This window comes from Rousettus aegyptiacus, unplaced genomic scaffold (assembly GCF_014176215.1).
Source record: "Rousettus aegyptiacus isolate mRouAeg1 unplaced genomic scaffold, mRouAeg1.p scaffold_m13_p_3, whole genome shotgun sequence".
NCBI classification, from domain to species: Eukaryota; Metazoa; Chordata; class Mammalia; order Chiroptera; family Pteropodidae; genus Rousettus; species Rousettus aegyptiacus.
The window spans coordinates 149,226,820-149,247,327 of record NW_023416306.1 but is presented as its reverse complement, the minus strand read 5'-3'; the positions used below and the strand labels follow the sequence as shown (position 1 = coordinate 149,247,327).

Sequence of the window (20,508 nt, the reverse complement as noted above, 5' to 3'; positions counted from 1 at the left end):
AACACCAGAGTCTGTGAAACCCATTTAGTTCTCGCTACAGTTGCATTTTCTGCTGTTGCTATACCAATACCTTCACAGGGACTCAACTGTCCCCTAGCCTTGACAATAGCACAGGTGGCCTTTCATGGCTGAAGTGACCCAGCTTGGTGCCACTGCAAACTCTACCAGCAGAATGGAGACTTCCACACTCAATTAAGAACCAGAGGATGAGAAAGAGAATAGGAGGAAACCTGCTGGTTTCTAGAGCAAAAAACTAAAAGAGAAAGAAAAAGGGCACCATCGCAGAAACAAGTGAGCACAAGAAAAAGGAACATCCACAGATCCCTGGCAGGCTCTTTGCTAAAACCTAAGCCTTGTAAGAGGTAACTCTTTCCTCAGCAGCTCTACCTTTTCAGATAGAGGTTTTTACACAAAGATACAAACTTACAATCATCCTAGAGAACAATGGCTGTTACCTTGAATCTAAGCCAGAGTGGGAGTGAACAGATCTTGATGTTCAAGAATAGTCATCCCAACCTGTCCTGAAATTGCTTTACTAGTCTCAGATCCACTGCTGTTAGCAGCTTTAAATACCCATCACAAAACCCGAAGCCCCAATCTTAAGATGCATCCTTCACTCTCACCAATGTGGAAATAGAACTCCCACACTCAGGCATTATTTCTCACTGCTCTAGTTTCCAAGTTTCCTGCAATGTGGCAACATAATTTAAGAATAATGTGTTTTAAAAACCATTCCATTAAAAAAAAGTCTCACTACAGGTGGATATGTGGGTGTCCCCTAGACTGAAGCCATCTTGAGGAGAAACGAGGGTAACGAGTCTGTTATCATATATGCATTTGTCCCAATGCTTAACCTTAACCCAATTCTTAATTCCCTGCACTCAAGTCTGCAGAGAGCAATATTTGCTTTCAAAGTTAAAAAAAAAAGGAAAAAAAAGTCACTGGACTTTCTTCCTCTATTCATTCTCATCTTTCTTCTACTGCTTGAGGGAATGTCCCCTATACAAGACATCCCTACTGCCCAAGCAGATAGAAGAGGGAAAATGAATACTGCTTGTCAGCTTCAACTACAAGATCACATGTCAGTTCAGGAGCTCAGTAAAATGCTTCATGGTAACTGCACAACTGGGCCCGGTGAATCTACTGGTATTCAGGCCTCCAAGTAGGCATTTCAGACCTGTTAAGTGGGCATTATAGCTCTGTTGCTGAGTCTCAGTGAACTGTCCTTGGTAAATGGGGAACTCGAGGGAAAAGACAAGCACATGTGCTCTCTGACCTTCCTTCTCTGCCTGTAAGAGGTTCTGCTAAAGATATTCTTCCCATTCACTTGCTTGGGTAAGGAACTAAGATTATATGACTCAATGACTTTTTTTAAAGATACTGTATTCTCTGAGCCCACAAACAGATACTAGTTACCTGGTTGTCAGAGGAGCTAAGGATATGAACAAAGAGCACAAGCAAAGATTTAAAACGTAAGGCAAGTTTTTATTTAATGATGGAAAAGCATAGAGGGATTGAAACAATGCTTAATAGCAAAAAACAAAACAAAACAAAAAAAAACAAAAAATGGAAATAAATACTTAAAGAAGCCAAAAGAATTACTACCTTTGGAGGGTGCATGTGTGTGTGTATGTAGAGGGGGAAGGTAGCTGTAGGAATTGCTGCCCCAGCAACAGCAAAGGAGGAAATCCCCTGCCAGGAGATGCACCATTACATAAGAGCACACGTTCAAACACCATGAGATGGAAACCTGCCAGGAAACCAGACAAAGTGCAGAGGTCTCTTCATCGGCCGACCTGCATTTATTATAACACCTTTTTCTACCTTTCTTCTTCTTCTTCCTATCCGCCCAAATTCTGGGCTATGAGAAGGCAAGCCTCAGCAAAAAAGTTGAACTCTGCCATTTCAGTGAGTTTGTGCTTAGGATGGAAACACTACAGGGCAAAGGTGGGGGCAGGCCCTACTCAGAACACCCAGGGACCTGTCCCAGTCTAGTGACAGGTGAGGATTTGTTTCATATGCCATTTCTACTACAGGATCCAAAAAGTTGTTCTGTGGAGAGAAGTCCTATCTATCAGGCTTCATCCAGTACTGTCCTCTATTTAACTCATTGGGTAGAAATTCCTTAAGCAGCAAGTGGCCACTAATGAAAATTAACAACATAAAACCAAAATAAAATTGACTTAAAGACTGTGAACTCCATGAGGGTACTGGCTGGGTTCTGTCTTATTCACTGCGGTATCCCCAACACCTAACACAGTTCCTGGCATATGTTCTGTGTCACATAAACACTTGTGAATACTGAATGAAAGAATGAACAAATGAATGTTGTGCAAACATGCCATAAATGTGTACCTTGGAGAAAGAGTTAAGGGTGCTCAGGATCTGAGCAATAGCCTGAAGAGTAGTGCTTTGAGAAGGTTCTAGAAAGACTCCAGTTTTACTAGAAGGTAAGCAAACCAGAAACTAACAGTTTAATCTTAGAGTGAACACAGCTGCACCAAAAGCTGTCTTTGTGACCTTGGGCAAGTTATTTGTTTGGCTTTGGTTTCAAGTGAAAAAATGGGAATAATAATTTCTACCAGAAAAGTTTGTTGTTTATTAAATGATGTCAAGAAAGTAAAGTCCTTGGCACAAAACTTTGTACATAGTAAGCCCTGGAGAACTTTCCTCTATTACTGCTATTATTGTTGCTTTATTAAATATCTCCTTTACTGAGGGGAAGGTAAACACACACATTCCCCAACTCCAAAAAATTTTATTTCTGGATGAATATACATCCAGCTAAAAATGAAAAGCCCAGAAAATTCAGAACTCGATGCCAAGCACATGTCTCTACTAGCCTGCACTAGATGCTGACGATTTGGGTGTGGAATTCCTAAAACAGAAAAGGTGTGTGTGTGTGGGTCTGTCCTTCATACATACATTTTAAATCAGTAATAAAAAAGAGCAAAAAATTAATTAACCACTGTGAAGGATGAAAAGACACAGTACCCACCTCTGTAGATGGAAGTAATACCTAGGTTTAAATGAACTGGGTAGTTTCATTGCACCTCTGTACAAAGCACAAACAAGCCCAGTTAGCAAGAGCAACAAAGAGCAGGGAGCAGCCTGCCACGAAGAGAACATTCTGTGGGAAAAGCAGCATTAGGCCTCTTCCCTCAGCCCAGCCATAGACTTGATTTTGACGCCTCTTTTCGTCCTGGGTCTTACGGTCCTCCAAACCACCTCCCCCTCCTCATCTCTTTACAGGTAACTTTTTCCACTTAAGCAGCCCCACGGCCACAACCCTGCAAAAGGGTCAGACCGACACTAACATTTGGAATCTCTAAAAAGCAGGAGTAAAACAAAGCCTGCATATATAAACAGGAAATGGTTTCGTTGAGTCTCAGCCCGGATAATAAGAAAAGTTTTTGAAATTAAAGACCAGACGAAACACGGAGGCTGCAGAAAGCTCTGGTGCTCACATACACGACCTGCAGGGTTTGCTCAGGAAATCCACCGTCTCTAAGCCAACCCCGCCCCCGCGCAGGACCCGCAGCTTTAGTCGGCTGGCTGGGAAAATAATAATAGTAATAAGAAACAGGACCTCTGCTTACCTCCTCTCCAGCGAAAGACCCGCCGACTCGGGTCTTTACCCTGAACATCCCAGGCAGCGAGCGCGACCCCGCATACCTGGCGAGGCCAGGGCGGCGCGCCGGGGTCCTGGACACTAAACTCCCAGCAGCAAACCGGTTGTCCGGTCCTCGCCCCAGTCTCGCCACAGCCTCCCCGGCCGCCCTCGCGGCACCGCGCCGGTCCGGCCCACACCAGAACAGCGCTCGAGGCCGGGTGACAGCAGGGCTGGCGCAGAATAGCTGACGCCGGGCGGCCGGCCGGGGCTCCCCAAGGTCCCTCCTGGGCGGTGCGCGCCGGCCCCGCGCCCCTGACAGCCGGCGGGGCGCGCCGGTGACACAATGCCCGGCCCCGCCGCCCCCCAGCCACGGTGACAACTTACCCGGGGAACGGCGAGGCAGCCTTCGGGATGGGGGCGCTCGCAGGATCCGCTCCGCCGCCTGCGCGCGCCCGCAGCTCTCTCGGGTCTAGGCGAGGCCCCGCGTGCCCCGCTTGCCCTTGTCTGGCTGGCGCTGGCCGGCGCTGCGGGAGGAGGCGGCGAGAGGCAAGGCGCGAGGCTGTCGCCGGCTAAGGAGACCAGAACGCGACGGCGGCGGTGGCGGCGGCGGCGGCGGCGGCGGCGGCAACAGCAACAGCGGCTGCAACAGCTCCGGCGTCACTGGCCCAGCTGTACCGCGCGGGCGGGGTGGTGGGGAGGGTGGCCGCAGGGGGGAGGGGGAGGGGAAGGGGCGGGGAAGAGGAGGGGAAGGGGCGGGCCCAGGCGCGCACGCAACAAGCGCCGGCGTCGCGCCGCCCCGCGCGCCCCGCTGCGAGGCCCCGAAGACCGGCGGCTGCCAGCACGCACGCGCCGCCGGCCGGGACGCACGCCCCGCGGGCGGTGAGCCGGGGTTGGTGGAGGGGTCTTAAAGGGACAGTCGTGTCGACTGTGCGGGAGCGGATTAGGCGGTGGTACCGGCTCGGACTGCTGCGTTTGCAGTGTGTACTCCAACTCGTTTACTATTATTATTATTATTTAGATTTTTTTATATTATTTGGATTTTTAGATTACTATTATTTACAAAGAATTGGTTTGCACTCACAAGGAGTTTTGAATCGCTCCCCAGACCTGTCGCTGAGGCAGGTCATTATCTCCCGATTAAGCAGTACTTCCCAAGCTATGGTGCATAGGCTGCCAACGTCAGAATTGGTCGCAGGGATGGGATTGGTGTAAAAATGCAGAATTGGAGTCCCATCCCCAGCCCCTCCGACTTGGAAAGCTAGGGTCAGGCTCAGTAATCTCTATTTTAACGAGCATTCCGGAGCGATTTCTCAGCATGCTAAAAGCACACGATGGATCTCAAGTTTGAGAAAACTGAAGTTCAAAACGAGGACAGGCAGAGTCAGGCTAGAACCTCGCCACGTTCCTATTTCCCATTCTGAGCCTTGCCTCCTGTGGCTAGTTTCAAGCACATAACGAGCAGTTTGTGCATTATGGCTATGTCATTGGTGATCCCACTGCGGTCCTAGGAGGTAAGTCCTCCACTGATTTGTTTACAGCACTTATTATGGCCTGTTGATGGTGATGATTGTGACTTTTTTATCTTTGTGCTCCAGGGCTTTGTACAGAGGTGCTCAATAAATGTTGAGGCGCTCCCATTTGAGAATCTGCCAGAGTCTGCACTTGGACCCAGAGATTTCACTCAGCCTTTGCTGCAGCTTGTTGTCACCATCCCAGTTCACCTGGGTCTAAGGGAGTTGCAGGGAATGGGACTTCCAGTCCAACAACTAGGACAGTCCTGAGCAAATTGGAATGAGTTGGTCACTCCTTGGGTATGGGTGAGAGGGCAGGGTATGCCTTCTCCCTCTCTCGGGAATCTAACTAGGAGCTTGTACCTGTACCACTTGGAGGTCAGGAAAGAGGAGCTTGGCTCCCTGAAAATGAGGGACAGAAAAAGTTCAGAATTAGTATATTGTGTCTCTGTTGCTCTCATTATTACTTATAACAACAAGAATGACAGCCACTACTTATTGAGCATCTTCCATGTGCCAGATACTGAGTAAAGACTTTTATACATGTAACCATGGTCAAACGAATTTGAAAAGAATCTGGAGGCTTTGGCTAGAAATAAAGGATTTACTTCTTAAAAGATTTATTCAAGGGTCTTACGGTTTATAAACCGGTAACACAGGCCATACCCAGTGTTTCGAAGAAGAAAGAAAAGCTAAAGTTCTTACGGTAAAAAGTACGTTCTTGAGAAGAATCAGTTATGCATTCTCGGCCTCTGGTTTGGTCCGAGATTGTAATCCTCTAGATGATTGGTGGTCTGGATAATGGATGTCAGGGAGTCTAGATACATGATCATTCTTTTCTTCGTCCTTCGGTGGGTAATCAGAGGGTTATCTGGAGGGTTGATGTATTTCCAGACATTAATGCAGGACTGGCAAGTTCAAAAGTTTAGGTTCCCAGGCCAGTTAAAACAAGAATAAAATTATTTTGAAGAATAATTCATCCTACTTGATTTTAGTAATTTGGCAGCTTGACTGTAGTGACTCCATTTTATTTCTTCACCCTATTCTTTACCACTAATTTTGACAACAATCCTCCAAGTATTATTAACACTATTTTACATATGAAGAAACAGATTCAGATTTTTATAACATCAAAAATTATTCAGGATGTATGTTGTTGCAAAGCTAGAATTTATTCTTCTTTGTTCCAAAAGTCACACTTTTTCAAATAAGTCATATAACCCCTCTTACCCCCAAATTGTCATTACATATCTCTTGATCTTTTAAAAAGTGCTTTCTTGCACACCAGCTCATTTTAGGTGCACAACATCCCCATAAAATGAGACATTATTATCCCCTAGTTTTACCTATAAGGAAATTGAGGCACCAAGCAGTTGACTGGCTTGTCTGACCTGAGACAGGAGTTAGCATGAGGTTTCTTATTTTGATTCAAGATTGAGCAGCCTTCAGATCCCTGAGAAGTAAACAGGTAAACCTGGACCCCAGTGGAAGTGGAAGTATTCAAGTTATGTCACCACAGAAAGTCAGAGTCCAAGATGGGTGGACTGGCAGGGCTGGGCCAACACAGCTGGAGGGTGGTTCCACTCTTGGAAAGGAAGATCCTGAGCTCAGGTAGTTGTGTGAATATGTGACATGAGCCAACACCTGGGGCACCCCTCATCTGAGCCTGGTGACCCAGTCCCTGTTAGCCACTGGTCTGAGGGGGCTTTGGAGAGGTCAGAGCTCAGAGCAGAGCTGCCCAGAGCAACCAATACATTCCCTGCACAGCCCAGTCCTGAGCCAAGCCCAGGAAATGTGCACCTGAGGCAATGTGTACCTGAGGCTGCCCAGTGAGCAGGTGTGTAAGGGAGTGATCCTTTCTCCTTTTTCTGAAGCATTGGCAAGTCTTTGACAACATTTGTATCTCTGACACAGACCAAGTAAGCTGAGTAAAAGTATTAGCCCTATTTTGCACTCAAGGAAAAACCAAGTCTAGCTGCTGTATCTTCATAACTGCTCAGGCCCCACCTCCAGCCTGATTACCTGCTTCTGCTCCCTGCCCTTTGCTCAAGGAGGCAGCCAGAAGAGAAGGAAGGTACTTGGGGGCAGCTATGGCCTGAGGCTTTTCCAAATATAACCAGCCCACAAACCCCACCCAAACTGCTCCCAGTCATTTGACACCAAATTCCCTTGGTGACTTTCTTCCTCAAGGCTACTCTGACCGTTCATTTTCATGTGACTTAATAGGGAGAAGGCAGCGTTGTCTGATTGGCTGTGCTGGTTCTGGGCTGCAGGTAGCTGGAGGAATGGAATGGCCCTCTCCCTCAGTCTGTCCAGAGAGGCAGAGGCAGGGCCATGGAGCTCTGGCAGCCGCTGCCTCTTTACTAAGTCCGTCATACTGTCTGCTAGCACTGTGTTTTCGTGATTGGAGGGTTGGAACTTTCAGTCCCACCACTGACCTCCTGGAAGGAGGGAGGGGCTGGAGGTTGAATCAACCACCAATGGCCAATGATATAATCAATCACTCCTAAGAAAGAATGCTTCTATAAAAACCCAAGAGGACTGGGTTCAGATGTAGAGATTCGGGGAGGGTGGTGTGCCTAGAGAGGGCATGGCAGCTCTGAGCTCCATTCCCCATACCTCGCCCTATGCATCTCTTTCGTCTGGCTGTTTCTGTGTTATATCCTTTTACAATAAACCACTGGTGTGGTAAGTAACATGTTTCTATGAGTTCTGTGAACTGTTCTAGCAAATCAATCGAACCTCTGATTTATAGCCAGTCTGTCAGAAGCATTCTGCATTGGACGGGGTCATTGGAACCTCCAAGCTGTAGCCAGTTGGTCAAGCACAAAGAGCTCGGGCTTGCAGCTGGCTGGCATCTGACATGTGTGAGTGTTGGGGTGGGGGTGGCAGTCTTGCCTGTGAAATCTGATACTATCTCCAGGTAGATAGTATCAGAATTGAGTTGAATTCTCAGACATCCTACTCGTGTCTGAGAATTGTTTGTTGGTGTGGGGAACATAGAATTGGGTCCAGGAACCCAATTTATCACTACAAAATAGAAAAATAATTTTTAAAGGGGGACCAGAGTCAGTTACCTGCATACTGGAGACTGTTACTACATACTGTCTCTCAAGAACCAATTGTAAAATTTCCAGGATTTTTGTGAGCCAGACATTAAATGCAGCCTTTATCAAAAATTAAATTATCTATATGTAAAATTAAATGGTAATTTTTTAAGTAATAAATACCCCAAACTTATCACTTCCCAATTATTTTACTACATTGTATTCTTATCTATGCTTTTAAGTTTATTTGCATCTATGATGTATGTATGTATTATGCTACATAGCATTTCTCCCAACTCTACAATAAATGACATCTCATTGATAACTTGAAATCAGACATGGTAGAAATATTTACACCACGGGAATTAGCAAACGCTACAAGTCAGCCCCCCACTCCCAGAACAAATGGTTAAACATTTATCAGCCTGTGTGTCTGCAGAAGCTGCCATGAAGTTGTGGTGGCCCAGTGCTAGATAAACTCACCAGTGAAGCCAGTAGGGTGAATTAAGAGTAGGGAGCACGTGGGGTACCCCTAGGAGACAGGCCTCAGAGATTCTCCATTTAACAGGGAAGATGGGTGATTCTCAAAAAGCATCAGTTCCATCTGCCTACACTGAGGTGTACTATGAAGATTTCTTCTTAAAATTTCCCTCTGTTCGAGATGGATTCCCAGGTACCAAAGAAGAGCAAGGGGCAGGAAGCTAGGAGGAAACCTATCTGGAAGAAGTGGTCAGCAGGTCCCCGGTCCCTGATAAATGCCTGACCTCTAGTGGTTGCAGTGAGAATGCAGGCCTCAGCGCTCCAGCCTTAGGGCAAGATTCTCAGATCTCTCTCTCTCCAAAGAACACAGCCAGGGTACTTCCAGCACAGAGCACGGGATAACAGGGACAATCTTTGTGGGACAGATGGACCATGGACAGAAGCACCTGCTTTGAACCAGAAGGTCTCCATTATTCCCTCAGAACCTATTCCTTCTTTGGAGAGCAAGTACTTTATAACACCCTCTTACTACCATGAAAGAAAATCACAGAAAACAATCTGCCTACACATATTGCAAAAATTAAATAAATGCATACATATATTCACCAAAAGACATCAACAAGAATGTTCGCAGCGCCATTATTCACAATAGCCCCAAACTGAAAACAACCCAAAAGTCCACCTACAGCAGAATGGTTAAATACAATGTGGTATGCCCATGCAATGGAACACTATGCAACACTGAGAATGAACAAACCTCCATTCACACAACATGGATGAATCTCATAAGATGATTTGACTGAAAGAAGCCAGACACGAAAAAAACATACTCTAGATGATTCCATTTATATGAAGCTCAATGGCATAGGCCAAATTAATACAAGGTGTTAGAAGTGGTAGAAAGGATGCTTGTCACCTTCAGGGGAAATTGTGACTAGAAGGGCGTGAGGGGACTTCCTGAGTGCTGAGAATGTCTGTTTCTTGATCTGAGTGCTGGTTACATAGATGTGTTCACTTTGCAAAAGTTCAGAGAAGTTCGTATTTATGATTTGTTCACTTTTTTGAAGTACATAGTTATTCAAGAAAGAGTGTGCTGAAAAAAAAAAAATCAATCCAATGCTTTCACTTAGAATCACCACGACTTCGGCAGCTGTAAGTGCAGAAGGATGTAGGTATGTGGTTTCAGTGACTCAAATGCCTTGAGTAATTTGCTGCCTATCGTGATTTTTCTGAAATGGTGAGCTTTTGGTAAAGTACTGAAATAAATCACATTTCCTGCATTTACATGATAGTTGTATTTCTGATCAGCATAAACAGGTTTTTTGTTCTACATAAACATCCAGTGTGGCATACAAGAGTCTGTGGAACAGAGGATGGTCCCCTGCTGTGCAGGGCTGTCCCGTCTATTATAGACCAACTAGCTGCCAGCAACACCTCGTCTCTGAAATAGGGATGATGGCAGCACCCACCTTCTAAGGCTATTGTAAAGATTAAATGAGTTCATTTTAATCAAGCGCTTGGAACAGAGCTGGGCACACAGCACCAAATAGGTGCTTGATTCAATTTTTATCACACTGACCACCAACCAATAAATCTCAAAGGTGCCAAAAACCAAAAACACTCCCACAGGTGTCCAAACAACCCCTAGGGGGTGACACTGTCTACTACAAACCGTGGCTTTAAACCCACTGGATGACCAGAGCTTACAAGTTAGCAGCATCAGTCTCATTTATTCATTCATTCGCCAAGCATGTGCTGAGCACTGCTTTGCTCTAGGCGTCACCTTCAAGCTGCCACCAGGCTGAGATAAAGATGGGGAGATAAAGATGTCCACAGAGAATGACAACACAACATGATAAGTGTTTACCCAGCCCAGCAGCATCAGTCATCTGTCTGAGGCCTTAGCCTCCTGCAGAGGGGTTTGGTCTGCCTTGCGGTTTGTTTTCATTTTTCATTTAGTTGCAAGCATTTGAAAATCAGAAGATTTCGCATTTAAAAGCAAAACAAAACAAAACTAGACTTTCTGCTTCTCTATAAAAACTCAAAGGTTTGTAAACACTGGGCTTGCATCTGATTACGCAATCAGGAGCCCGGCATTTGCCACAGCCCCCACCTGACCTTCATTTACTTTCCCTTCCATTTAGACCCTGGAGCTTGGGGTCACTGTCACTGATCTGTCTGCTGATAGTTATGGGGACCTTGAGGAAAACTGAAAGCTTCCAGGAAGGGTACACAAATGAGTCTTAAAGGATCAGCCAGAGGTAGTTAAAGTGGGAAAGGTCATTGTGCAGGAAACAGCGTGCTCAAAGGCTGTGCTCTGAAAACAGTGGCAGGCTGAAGGACCAGTGCCTGCTACCTGGAGGCACATGGAAGAGTACTGGGCCCACTGCAGCAGAGGGAGGCCTGGGACCAGCTGGAACACAGGCCAGAGCTTTGACATTCCCAGGTCTGAGACCAGCCTACTGTCTTTTCTCTGCTTGCTCAGTGCTTCTCAAACTTTTATGTGCACACCAATCACCTGGGGATCTTCTTAAAATCCAGGTTCTGATTTAGAGGGTCTGGGCTGGAGCCTGAGAGTCTGCATTTCAAACAACCCACCAGGGATGCTGCTCTGCTAGCCCAGTATCACAATTGGAGACTAGATCAGGGTTTCTCAACTGCAGCACTATTAATATTCCAGACTGGATAGTTCCTTGTGGTGGGGGCCATCCCGTACCTGCAGGATGTTTAACAGCATCCCTGGCCTCTACCCAATAGATGCTGGTAGCAGCCCCCTAATTGTAACAACAAAAAAATTTCTCCAGATATTGCCACATGTGCCCTGGGGGAGGGACAAAATTGCTATAGTTGAGAACCGCTACTCTAGAGTCTAGAGGAACTCTTAAAATGTGAAAGTTTATATGTCTGTGGGCTTTGCTAGAATCTAGAGAGCCTTCAAGGCTCTGAGACAGGGCAGAGGTCATAATTTGTAGGGTCCCATGCAAAATAAAAACCCCTGGTTCAAAGAATATGGAAAAAGTGCTGCTCAAGGTACTAGAATATAAAGCTTTTGCCTTTAGAAATATTTTATTATCTATAAAAGATAATGGGGTAATAGTGATACATGAGTAACAATGTAAATTCACAAATTGTAAAAATGTATTTTTGGTGCCATATTTTATATACTGTAATATATAATATTACTTCACTAATGTTAGATCTTGATTGAGTATAAGAATCTTCTGGTTTGCTCTTCTGCAAAATCATTTATTAGGTCATGAAAATTTATAGGTTTAGCAACTTAATTTTCAATCAATATAATTGAAAATGATGTAGGTTGCTCTTGGCAAATCTAAGATTGCAAATAATTTTCAATAATTTTTAGTTTTGAGACAGAGTTTTCTGATGATACAACTGCTGCTGAAATTATTAAGAGTGTTTTATGGGCTGTGACAACAGTGGAATACGTTTCTGATAAATTATTTCAAAATCTAAATTTTAATGTATTTAGAGCTGATGCTTCTCATAGAACAATCTTTCTAAGCGGATTTAATTCTTCATACATATCAGTTTCATGCAAATCTGAATTTGATTTTAAATAGAAGTTTACAGAATGGCCTTTTAATGTTTCCTCTGATATTTCCTGTAACTTGTGGAGGTCGTATGAGAAACTGAAAGCTTCATCTTTTTAATATAATTTAAAGCATTTATTTATGCATTTTTTCATTGTATCTTCAACTATAAGAAAAATTAATTTTAAAATTGTCTTGCTTGTTAGGAATTGGCTTATCCAAAGCTTCTTTTCCCCAGAATGCAATGACCTTTAAATCTAATTTCTCTTTCTCAACCTGAGAATATTTTCTTGGCAATTTTGCAGTTTTTAAAACTGAAGATTCTAAATGTCTTGAAGAATTCTCATAATTCCCTAATTTGCTCTATTTGCAATGTCTATATGTATGCTTTTATTTTGTAACAATTTACTGACAAAGTTTACTGACCAAAGGCCAGCAATTCCTGTCAGGGACCTCAGGCCCAAGAGTTATTATTTGCACGGACATTGCAAGGATGGGCTCCAGGGGCACACGTGGACCTCCCACCAGGGTCCGAGTGCTGCCTTCTTGTAGGGTTCCTCCACTCTCCTGTGGTTGCTGCTGCTGCCACCATTGTCACTGCCACCAATCTGGACCCAGATCTGGCCTAGCCACATCAGGATCCAGTGGAGCCCCAGACTACCCCTGGCACATGTGTGCATGCGAGGCCACGAAGCCCACTGCTCTGGCTTCCTCCTGGTGTCTTATCTCATGTATTCTCCATCGATCAATTGGATTTCACCTACAAAACACTTACTATTTCAAAATGAAGATGATTAAGAATTTCAAAATGATGACAGAACAAGAGCATTAAATCAAGGCAGGGTCCTTTTGAGCACAGTACCTGTACAACTAACCATACAGGTGGCACGCCCAGGAAGACTGCCCCACTCTGCAGGCGTGATAGGCAGTGCATGAGCTAGGCCTAGTAAAGAATCCGTGGGCCTCTCAGAGGCAGCTGGAGGGCATGTGGAAACAGGAGCTAGAAGACTCCACAGGCAAACGTGGTGTTGATTTTAGAATCTATACAGAGGCATCCCCTGCATAGCTCCTTGGGGGCAGGCTGCTCTACATCCTGGCAGGAAAGGAATCCCTGGGAGAAAGCAGTTCCCAGGGGACTGGTGGTTCCCACAGTTACTTAGGGGGTGACCTCTAGCTTCAAGGCCCCCTGCCTGTCACCTCTAACTTCCTGTACTTTCTCTGTTTGCTGCTCTCACAGGGCTCCTGTTCCTGATCTCACTCCAGCTTTTTTCTCCTCTTCCTTCTCCGTCTCGCCCCCACCCCCTTTTGCAAATTCATCTAGGGGTGGGCCCAGATCTTCCTTGGTGGTAAGAAATAGTTCCAGAGAAAGATTAATTTCAGGAGAGCTAGACAGATGAAAAATCTCCCAAAGGCCAAGAATCAATGGGAAAAAAAAAAAAAAAAACATGACAAAAGGAAACTGGCCTCAAAATGCAAATACCTTTTGAAGCCTTCAGTGAAATCCAAGCCTCCAGCCTCTGAACAGATTGCAGGGAGTGTCACCACAGCTTCTGAAGTTACTGCAAAAGAACAAGCCAGGGGCTTAGGCTGAGATGAGCACTGACAGACAGCAAAGAGAATTTGCTCCCTAATGGCACATCCCGGCCCCAGACGTGCACTGGCAAGGATGACTCTGGGGCCATAGATTCTAAAATTACATGTGTGCACAAGGTCTCAGTAAAAGAATGTGTTCACATTCACAACAGCCCTGCAAGGCAGGAATCATTAGCTTTCTTTAAGGATGGGAAATGGGGCTCAGAAAAGTTCAGTAACTAGCTCAAAGTCACCCAGCCCGTAAATGTCAGAGCCAAGATTCAAACCACTGTCTTCCTGACTCCAAATTGAAAGTTTGTTTCGGCACCGTGGGATAATGTGTCTTTGTCCCAAAGCTGCGCTTAAGCAGATCAGTTGCAGCCAGTCAAGTGTATCTTTCGACCCGTCTTTTCAGGCCTCCTGGCTCCTCTTTTTGGCTCTCTTTTTCTTTGCCCTGACCCAGCTACCCGGGACTTTATACTGGCCACGGTGAAATTTCAGACATTGTAATATGCCCGCGGAGAGAGATGTCCTCCGGTTGGCATACCTTTCTGGTCCCTCAACTCACCTTCTCCAAAAAGCGGTAAGACTGAGCTGCTGGGCTTTGTGTGCAAAAACATGGTTTATGGATGAGGTGCTACATTATTTCTACTGTTTCTCAAAGCCCGACTCCTTTGCAAATGTCAGGCATTAGGTTGTTCCCATTTTCAAAATGGGGAGGCTGAGGTGTAAAGCTGGAAGAGGGAGGAATATCCACTGAGTTCTGTGTGGGTGGGGTGTCAGGGAAGTGTTCACAGGAACACTTGTTCTGCACCTTTTCTGAAATGACTCACTGCGATCCCAGTCTCTTGGGCACTGAGCAGGCACCCTGCCAGCGCTCCCCCGGGGACCCTGACAGCTGACCCTGCCTTGGCCTCTACATCAGCGCAGTGTCTGTAGGTCTTTGTTCACCATTTCTGTGCGCTACCCAAATCCCAGTTCGCGCCTGCTGCCTGCCTGGCTCTCTGAATGCTGGCAATCCACAGGCAACATCTGTTCCAGAGGCTTAATCCAGCATTTGGAAAGTTTCCCTTCCAAAATCGCTGGCCTGGCACCACTCCCAGCCCCAGTCAGCAAAGGGCTCCTACGTTTATGTGGCTTTTCCAGCAATGGCTTTGTACGGTCTAGGGAGTGGCTTTGATCTCCACAGAGCTGGGCAGGGCTGGGGATAGAGGAAAGAGGCACAGAGATGAGAAGAAAGGAGGGCCTGCACACACTTGCTGGGGCTCTGGCCCTCCACCCAGCACCTGAAGGCTCTGCACAACCTGGAGGAGTCAACAGATGCTATTTACACATTTAAAATTCAGCTTCGATACCCTACCCTCAGGCAGAAGTAGTTGTCAATTCTAGCAACATCTTGTGGAATTGAGTGTTAAGAGGGCTGTCTATAAATGCACCTTTTCATCTAGTTATGAGGCATTTAGATATTTTGTGGTCATATTAACAGACACCACAATCCTGCTCTCTGGGTTCCCCAGCTTCACAGATTATTCGAAAGCATCACTCTATAATATGTCTCAGAAGAGGACAAGACTTTTGTGACAAGCGATGACATAGATGTTCAAAAACAATTAGTAATTTGACAGAAGTCACAGCAATTTTGCAGAAAAAAACACATAATTAAGAATCCAAATATTTTCAACAAACTATTTAACTCAGGGGCCCAAGATCCCCATGGTCTCTCTGGCCTCAGAGACCTGCAGCAGGTCCTCCAGACCCCTTACTGCCACCCCTGTCCCCAAGAGTCTTCCTATCTTTTTCCAATGAGTCTCTCTGCAGCCTTTCTAAAAGCACTGAGTGTTCACTTTAGGAAACCCTCCTAGGATCTCCCCCAACCATGCACTGTCCTGTAGCCTGCCTCAGGTTCAGCCCTCTTGCCCTCCAGATGTCCAGTCCACCCCAAAGCCCCGTAGGGCCAAGGCTCTCAGCAACCCACCACCCCATCCCATTCCAACCTTTATAGGACTTGGTCTCTCAGGACCTGTTTAGTTCAGGAATAGGATTAGGCAAAAGCCCATCACCACGGACTGGTCCTTTTCTGCACATCCTCCAGGGGGCCAAGGCCTCTCCTGGCTCTTATACCCACACACTGGAAGCTTCATCCCTCTCTCCCTGAACTGGCATCATTGGTTGGAAAACTGAGCACCAACAAGACACCTGAGTGCTTCTTTCCTATGGCAAGGACTGAAGCTCTGATGGAAGCTGAGGGGTTGCCAGCTCACTCCTTCCTTTTGGGCATGTCCTTAACATCATCGGAACATCTCATGGGTACCACATCTCTTTTTGTGTGCTCTTGGACTTTTATGACACTTACAAGTCTTCAGGCAATTTACTAGGCCATTGCTTGAGTTGGTATTACCTTTAACAGAGATGTAAGTGCTGTGGCTTAACCATACGCAAGATAACCGCCATAACTCCGGCCAGCACATCCACGTTCAAACAGTAAGAAGAAGAAAAAGGGGTGCTTTCCTGGAAGCCCCACCCAACCACTTCCGATTACATCTTATTGGCCACTCTTATTTGCAAGGAAGTCTAGGAAGTAGAATGTTTTAGCTGAGCACATTTCTAGTCTCAATAAAATCAATTAGGGTTCTGTATTAAGCAAGATGGCAAGGATGGATACTGGGTAAGCAACTAGCAATCTCTGCCCTACTGCTTTTTATAGCTTAAATCTTTTTTGTCTTTTAGGCTGCATGTGTTTCAGAAGTCAGAATTCCTTGGATTTTATAAAGGTGCTGTGGAGCTTATACTGCATATTATAACACATCTCCATTGGGGTCTGGGAAAGCACTAAGTAGCCCACACATTCACTTTTCAGTAAGTAAAATCTTTAAACAGTCGCATTAAGTGCAATAAGTAAAACTATAAATGACTTCACATTAATTCAGGTCAGATTTCATCACCTAACCAGTTTTTATGCCAAACCTAAGGAGGGCGGGAAACTCAGTTTTTAGAACTTCTGGTATTTCACAGTTATGAATAAAGAGTTGTGACCCTGTGTCCTTATTTTATGTAGGAAGAAAGCAAGGCTCTTCTTCCTTGAAGAAGTAACTCACTCAGGGTCACAGAGCGGTAAGTGGTGGAGCCAAAGTTGCAATATGGGTCTTCTGACCCCAAAACAATTGAAAAGGGAAAGAGGCCTGTGAGAGTCCAACTTTCTGTGACAGTTCCCAGAGTCACGCTGAAACAACACAGAAGAGTCTGCTTAGATAGAGGTAGGCTGCAGGGAGATATTTAAAGCAAAGTTTTATAAATATGTTCTAAGTGTGCACGGATCAGCTTAATTTGTAAAGAAACCAGACGTTATATGGTTTCTGAACAGTCCAAATGACTAATTTCTTATATAGTCCAAAGAGCCTACTCGTTACCATTATTTACATAAAATAATGCTTTTATATTACATGTACATGGTTTAAGATGAAAAATCTACCAGAGCAAGAAGCGAAGCCAGTCTCCCACCAATTCTTCCCAGAGACAACCGCAATGATGTTTTTGTGTCTTTCCAGAGGAAACACCTAACTTAGAAATTACCAAATGTTATCAGTGGTTGCCTCTAGATAATGGGATTAAAAGTGATTTCTTTTCCTTCTTTGCACTTTTTTCCTACTTTAGGAAATGTTCGCACATATTCAGTTTATCAGCAGAAAAAAAAAGAAGAAATCTAGAAATCTGACTTTTTAAAACTCCTTCCCACTGATCTTAGATTTTTCTGGGGGACAGGTTTCATGCCTCCCTAAATTTTCTCTACCTGAGAAAATGGTTTTTCTGACCTATCCTTCTCACCACCCTGGCATGACAGTTCTCCAGGAGGGCAATTTAATTTGTCTGCTGATGTTTTAAAGTTCAGAGCACGAATGGATCTCCAGGTGGGGATCTGACCTGCTCAGAGAGGAGAGGGTCATCCCCTGCTCCACCCAGATGGTACTTTTATTAGAGCAACGCAGGGTTATGTTAACTCTACCCAAACGACTCCAACTCTGGCTTCTCCCACCCAAGCCCAGGATGATCTGTATTTAGGCAGTTGCTGTTGTGAGCCCAAGTACAAGACTTTACATTAATTTCAATCAAGTTCTTGAAACTCAGTCTAGAATCACAGCTCATTTAGAACCCATAAAGTCCAGCACTCTGTTACTCAAAGGTGCCAAACCTACTTCTGTAGAAGGGCCTTCCCCCAGGTCCTCCCCACCATGGCTCCTTTTTGCACAGATATCACTTACTCAGAAATGCCTTCCCTGACCATTCAGTCTAAAATGATCCTATCCTATGATCTTACTTCATTTTTTATGGCACTCCTGTGAAGTTATCTTTTTTAATTTGTTTTCTTCTCTGTTTCTTTTCTTTTCTCGAAACATATCCAGAATCTTGCCTTCGATTGCCAGCACTGCCCTGATCGGCCAGCCTAGTCGAGAAAAGGAAATGAAAGCAACCTGGCTCTGTTCTGGGCGAGCCTTCCTTTCCTTCTGAGACTCACAGACCATCTGTTGGCTGACCTGACCCAGGGCTGACATCGAGTTCACTTTTTGACCTGGGCTGGGTCCTGTTGCCCAGCAAGGGAACACCTGCGTGCCCTCCTTGTCCCCTGGGCTGTCCCCTCCCCCGCCACCCACCCCCACCCCTGGCCTCTGGCTGTGCCAAAGCAGGAAGGACAGGCTCTGGGTGTTGCTGGGTTGCTCTGGTGGGGAAAAGCTAATGGGTCCAGTGATATAGGGAGAGAAGAAGGATTGCCCTGTGGGGCAGAAGACTATACTCAGGGTAGAGTCAGCAGTAATATGTAATTCCCCAAAACATGGCCAAGAAAGTGCCTGAGAGTCTCAGTATTTGTAATCTGTTCACTAAAGACAGTTCCTCTGTACACATCCTTGAAGAGAAGGCAAGTGCTCTTTGAAAGAGACACATTTCTCAGCTTCCTTGGTGAGAAGGAGACTGGTACCTGCAGACAGTTGAGAAGAGGGCCAGAGTGGGTGGGCTAGGAGCTTTGGGAGGTAAGGCATAGGTAGATCTTTGGGACAGGGAGCTCTAGGTAGGGTACCCACATGGGGTACCCCATAAGCTGATAGGGAAAGAAGATAAGCCAAGCTGAAAGGTTGGAAGGGTTCTCTTCTCCCCAGGCCCTTGGTCTGGCTAACTCCCATTTGTCCTTTGTATCTTAGCTTCACAGCCACTTCCTTAGGGAAGCCCTCTGACCCCCCAGACTAGGTTAGATCCCCATTATTCCCTCTCATAGCTCATACTTCTTATTCATATCCCTTATCCCTTGTTCTAATGTGTACCTGTCTACCTCTCCACCTCACCCACAAACACCACGGGCTCTATGAGGGCAGTGGCCAAGTCTCTCTGTTCACCATCCAGCCCCAGCACCTGGCCCCATGCTTGCACACAGAAAGCACTAAAGAATATGGAGTGTCAAACAAATGAATAAATGGATGGAAGAGACGACAAATAGAACTGGGAGAACACCATGCAGGGGCCCTGCTGCCCTTCTCATTTTACTTTGACGGGTCTGGCCTCCCTTGTCAAAATCAGAGGGCATGGGTGTGTGGGGAGGACGATGTTCCATTTCCTGTGCCCAGCAGGGGAAGCTGGTGTTTCCCAAAGATCCATGTTGTCATTGTTCCAGCTGTGTGATGAATAACAGCCATTCTTCCCCAAGGATGAAGTCATTTTCCTGGAATCAACATAAAACCCATAGGAAAGGAAACTAGCATCTATTGTACACCTACCATGTGCCAAGCAATTGGGTCTCTCATTTGATTCCCATGACTGCTCTGCAAAGCAAACAATTTCTATCTTTACAAATAATGTAACTGAGGCTCAGAAATGTTAAATAATTCGTGATGTTCATTTAAAAGAAAAGCACAACAGAGCAGAAGTTTGGACATGTATGTGTGTGGTCCCAAAACCCACAACAAACTCTGGAGAAGGAGGGTGTCATGGTGAGCCACACTCAGTCCTTAGTGCTGCTGGGAGTACCCATGGCTGCTCATCGAAGGCCAGAGGCATAGATGGGGAGAGCTTCCCAAAAAATGAAGAAAGAGGAGAAAGAGTATGAATAGCAAAATGGAACCAAGTGTACTTCTACTTATTCCTCAAACCTTTATTGAGTATCTGCGTCAGACACAGGGGCCGAGGGTGAAACGTCACAGAATATAGGTCCACTCCTCACAGAGGTCACTATCTAGTGGGTGAACTGAATAAGAAAATCAGAACTTATAGTTTAGTAAGACTGACATTATTAGATCACTTATTCTATTTTTTTTTTATGTTTGAAGTCCCCTATAATAAAATGTTTTAAAACATATTACAGCTCCATCCAAAGGCAATGCTAGGGTATATAGTGAAAGCATAGTGGAGAGGCACCTAACCCCGAATGAGGGGCCAATCAGGGTAGTCTTCACTGAGGAGGTGATATCTGAGCTGGGTTTTGCTGGACGAGAAAGAGTTAGTGAGGCCAAGTAGTAAGGAACAAGTATTACCAGCAAATGGCACACACAGAGACAGACGCATGAAACAGCATGGCCTGCTTAAAGGCTTGTAGGTACAAGTCAATTCCTACAGCCAAAATGAGAAAGAAAATTTCTTCAATTTCCCTTGTGAAATTGTCTTTCAGGTACATTGGGCACTCCTCTGGGTTTTAGGGAATTGGTTTGGTGTTTTCAGACCTGGTTTCTGACTTAAGAGCGCTGGTACCAAGTAGA

At 45.4% G+C, this 20,508-nt stretch overlaps 1 protein-coding gene and 1 long non-coding RNA gene across 4 annotated transcripts in view; one reads left to right on the top strand and one right to left on the bottom strand.

Moving 5' to 3' along the window:
- Window positions 1-4,282, bottom strand: part of SUSD6 (sushi domain containing 6) — a 90,799-nt gene extending 86,517 nt beyond the window's left edge. Inside the window, exon 1 of one of the 3 annotated variants that reach the window (XM_016131253.2) lies at window positions 3,998-4,282. The gene's annotated coding sequence lies outside the window, so the exon portion shown is untranslated. Of the gene's footprint in view, window positions 1-3,599; window positions 3,868-3,997 lie in introns of those variants that run through there. The other 2 variants (XM_016131260.2, XM_016131257.2) reach the window with 2 other exon arrangements.
- A 283-nt stretch (window positions 4,283-4,565) lies between these two features.
- LOC107503283 lies at window positions 4,566-18,377 on the top strand. The gene is made up of 4 exons (XR_001595200.2): window positions 4,566-5,124; window positions 16,502-16,630; window positions 16,830-16,885; window positions 18,172-18,377. It is a non-coding gene; the product is annotated as an uncharacterized LOC107503283 (long non-coding RNA).
- Window positions 18,378-20,508: the final 2,131 nt, after the last annotated feature.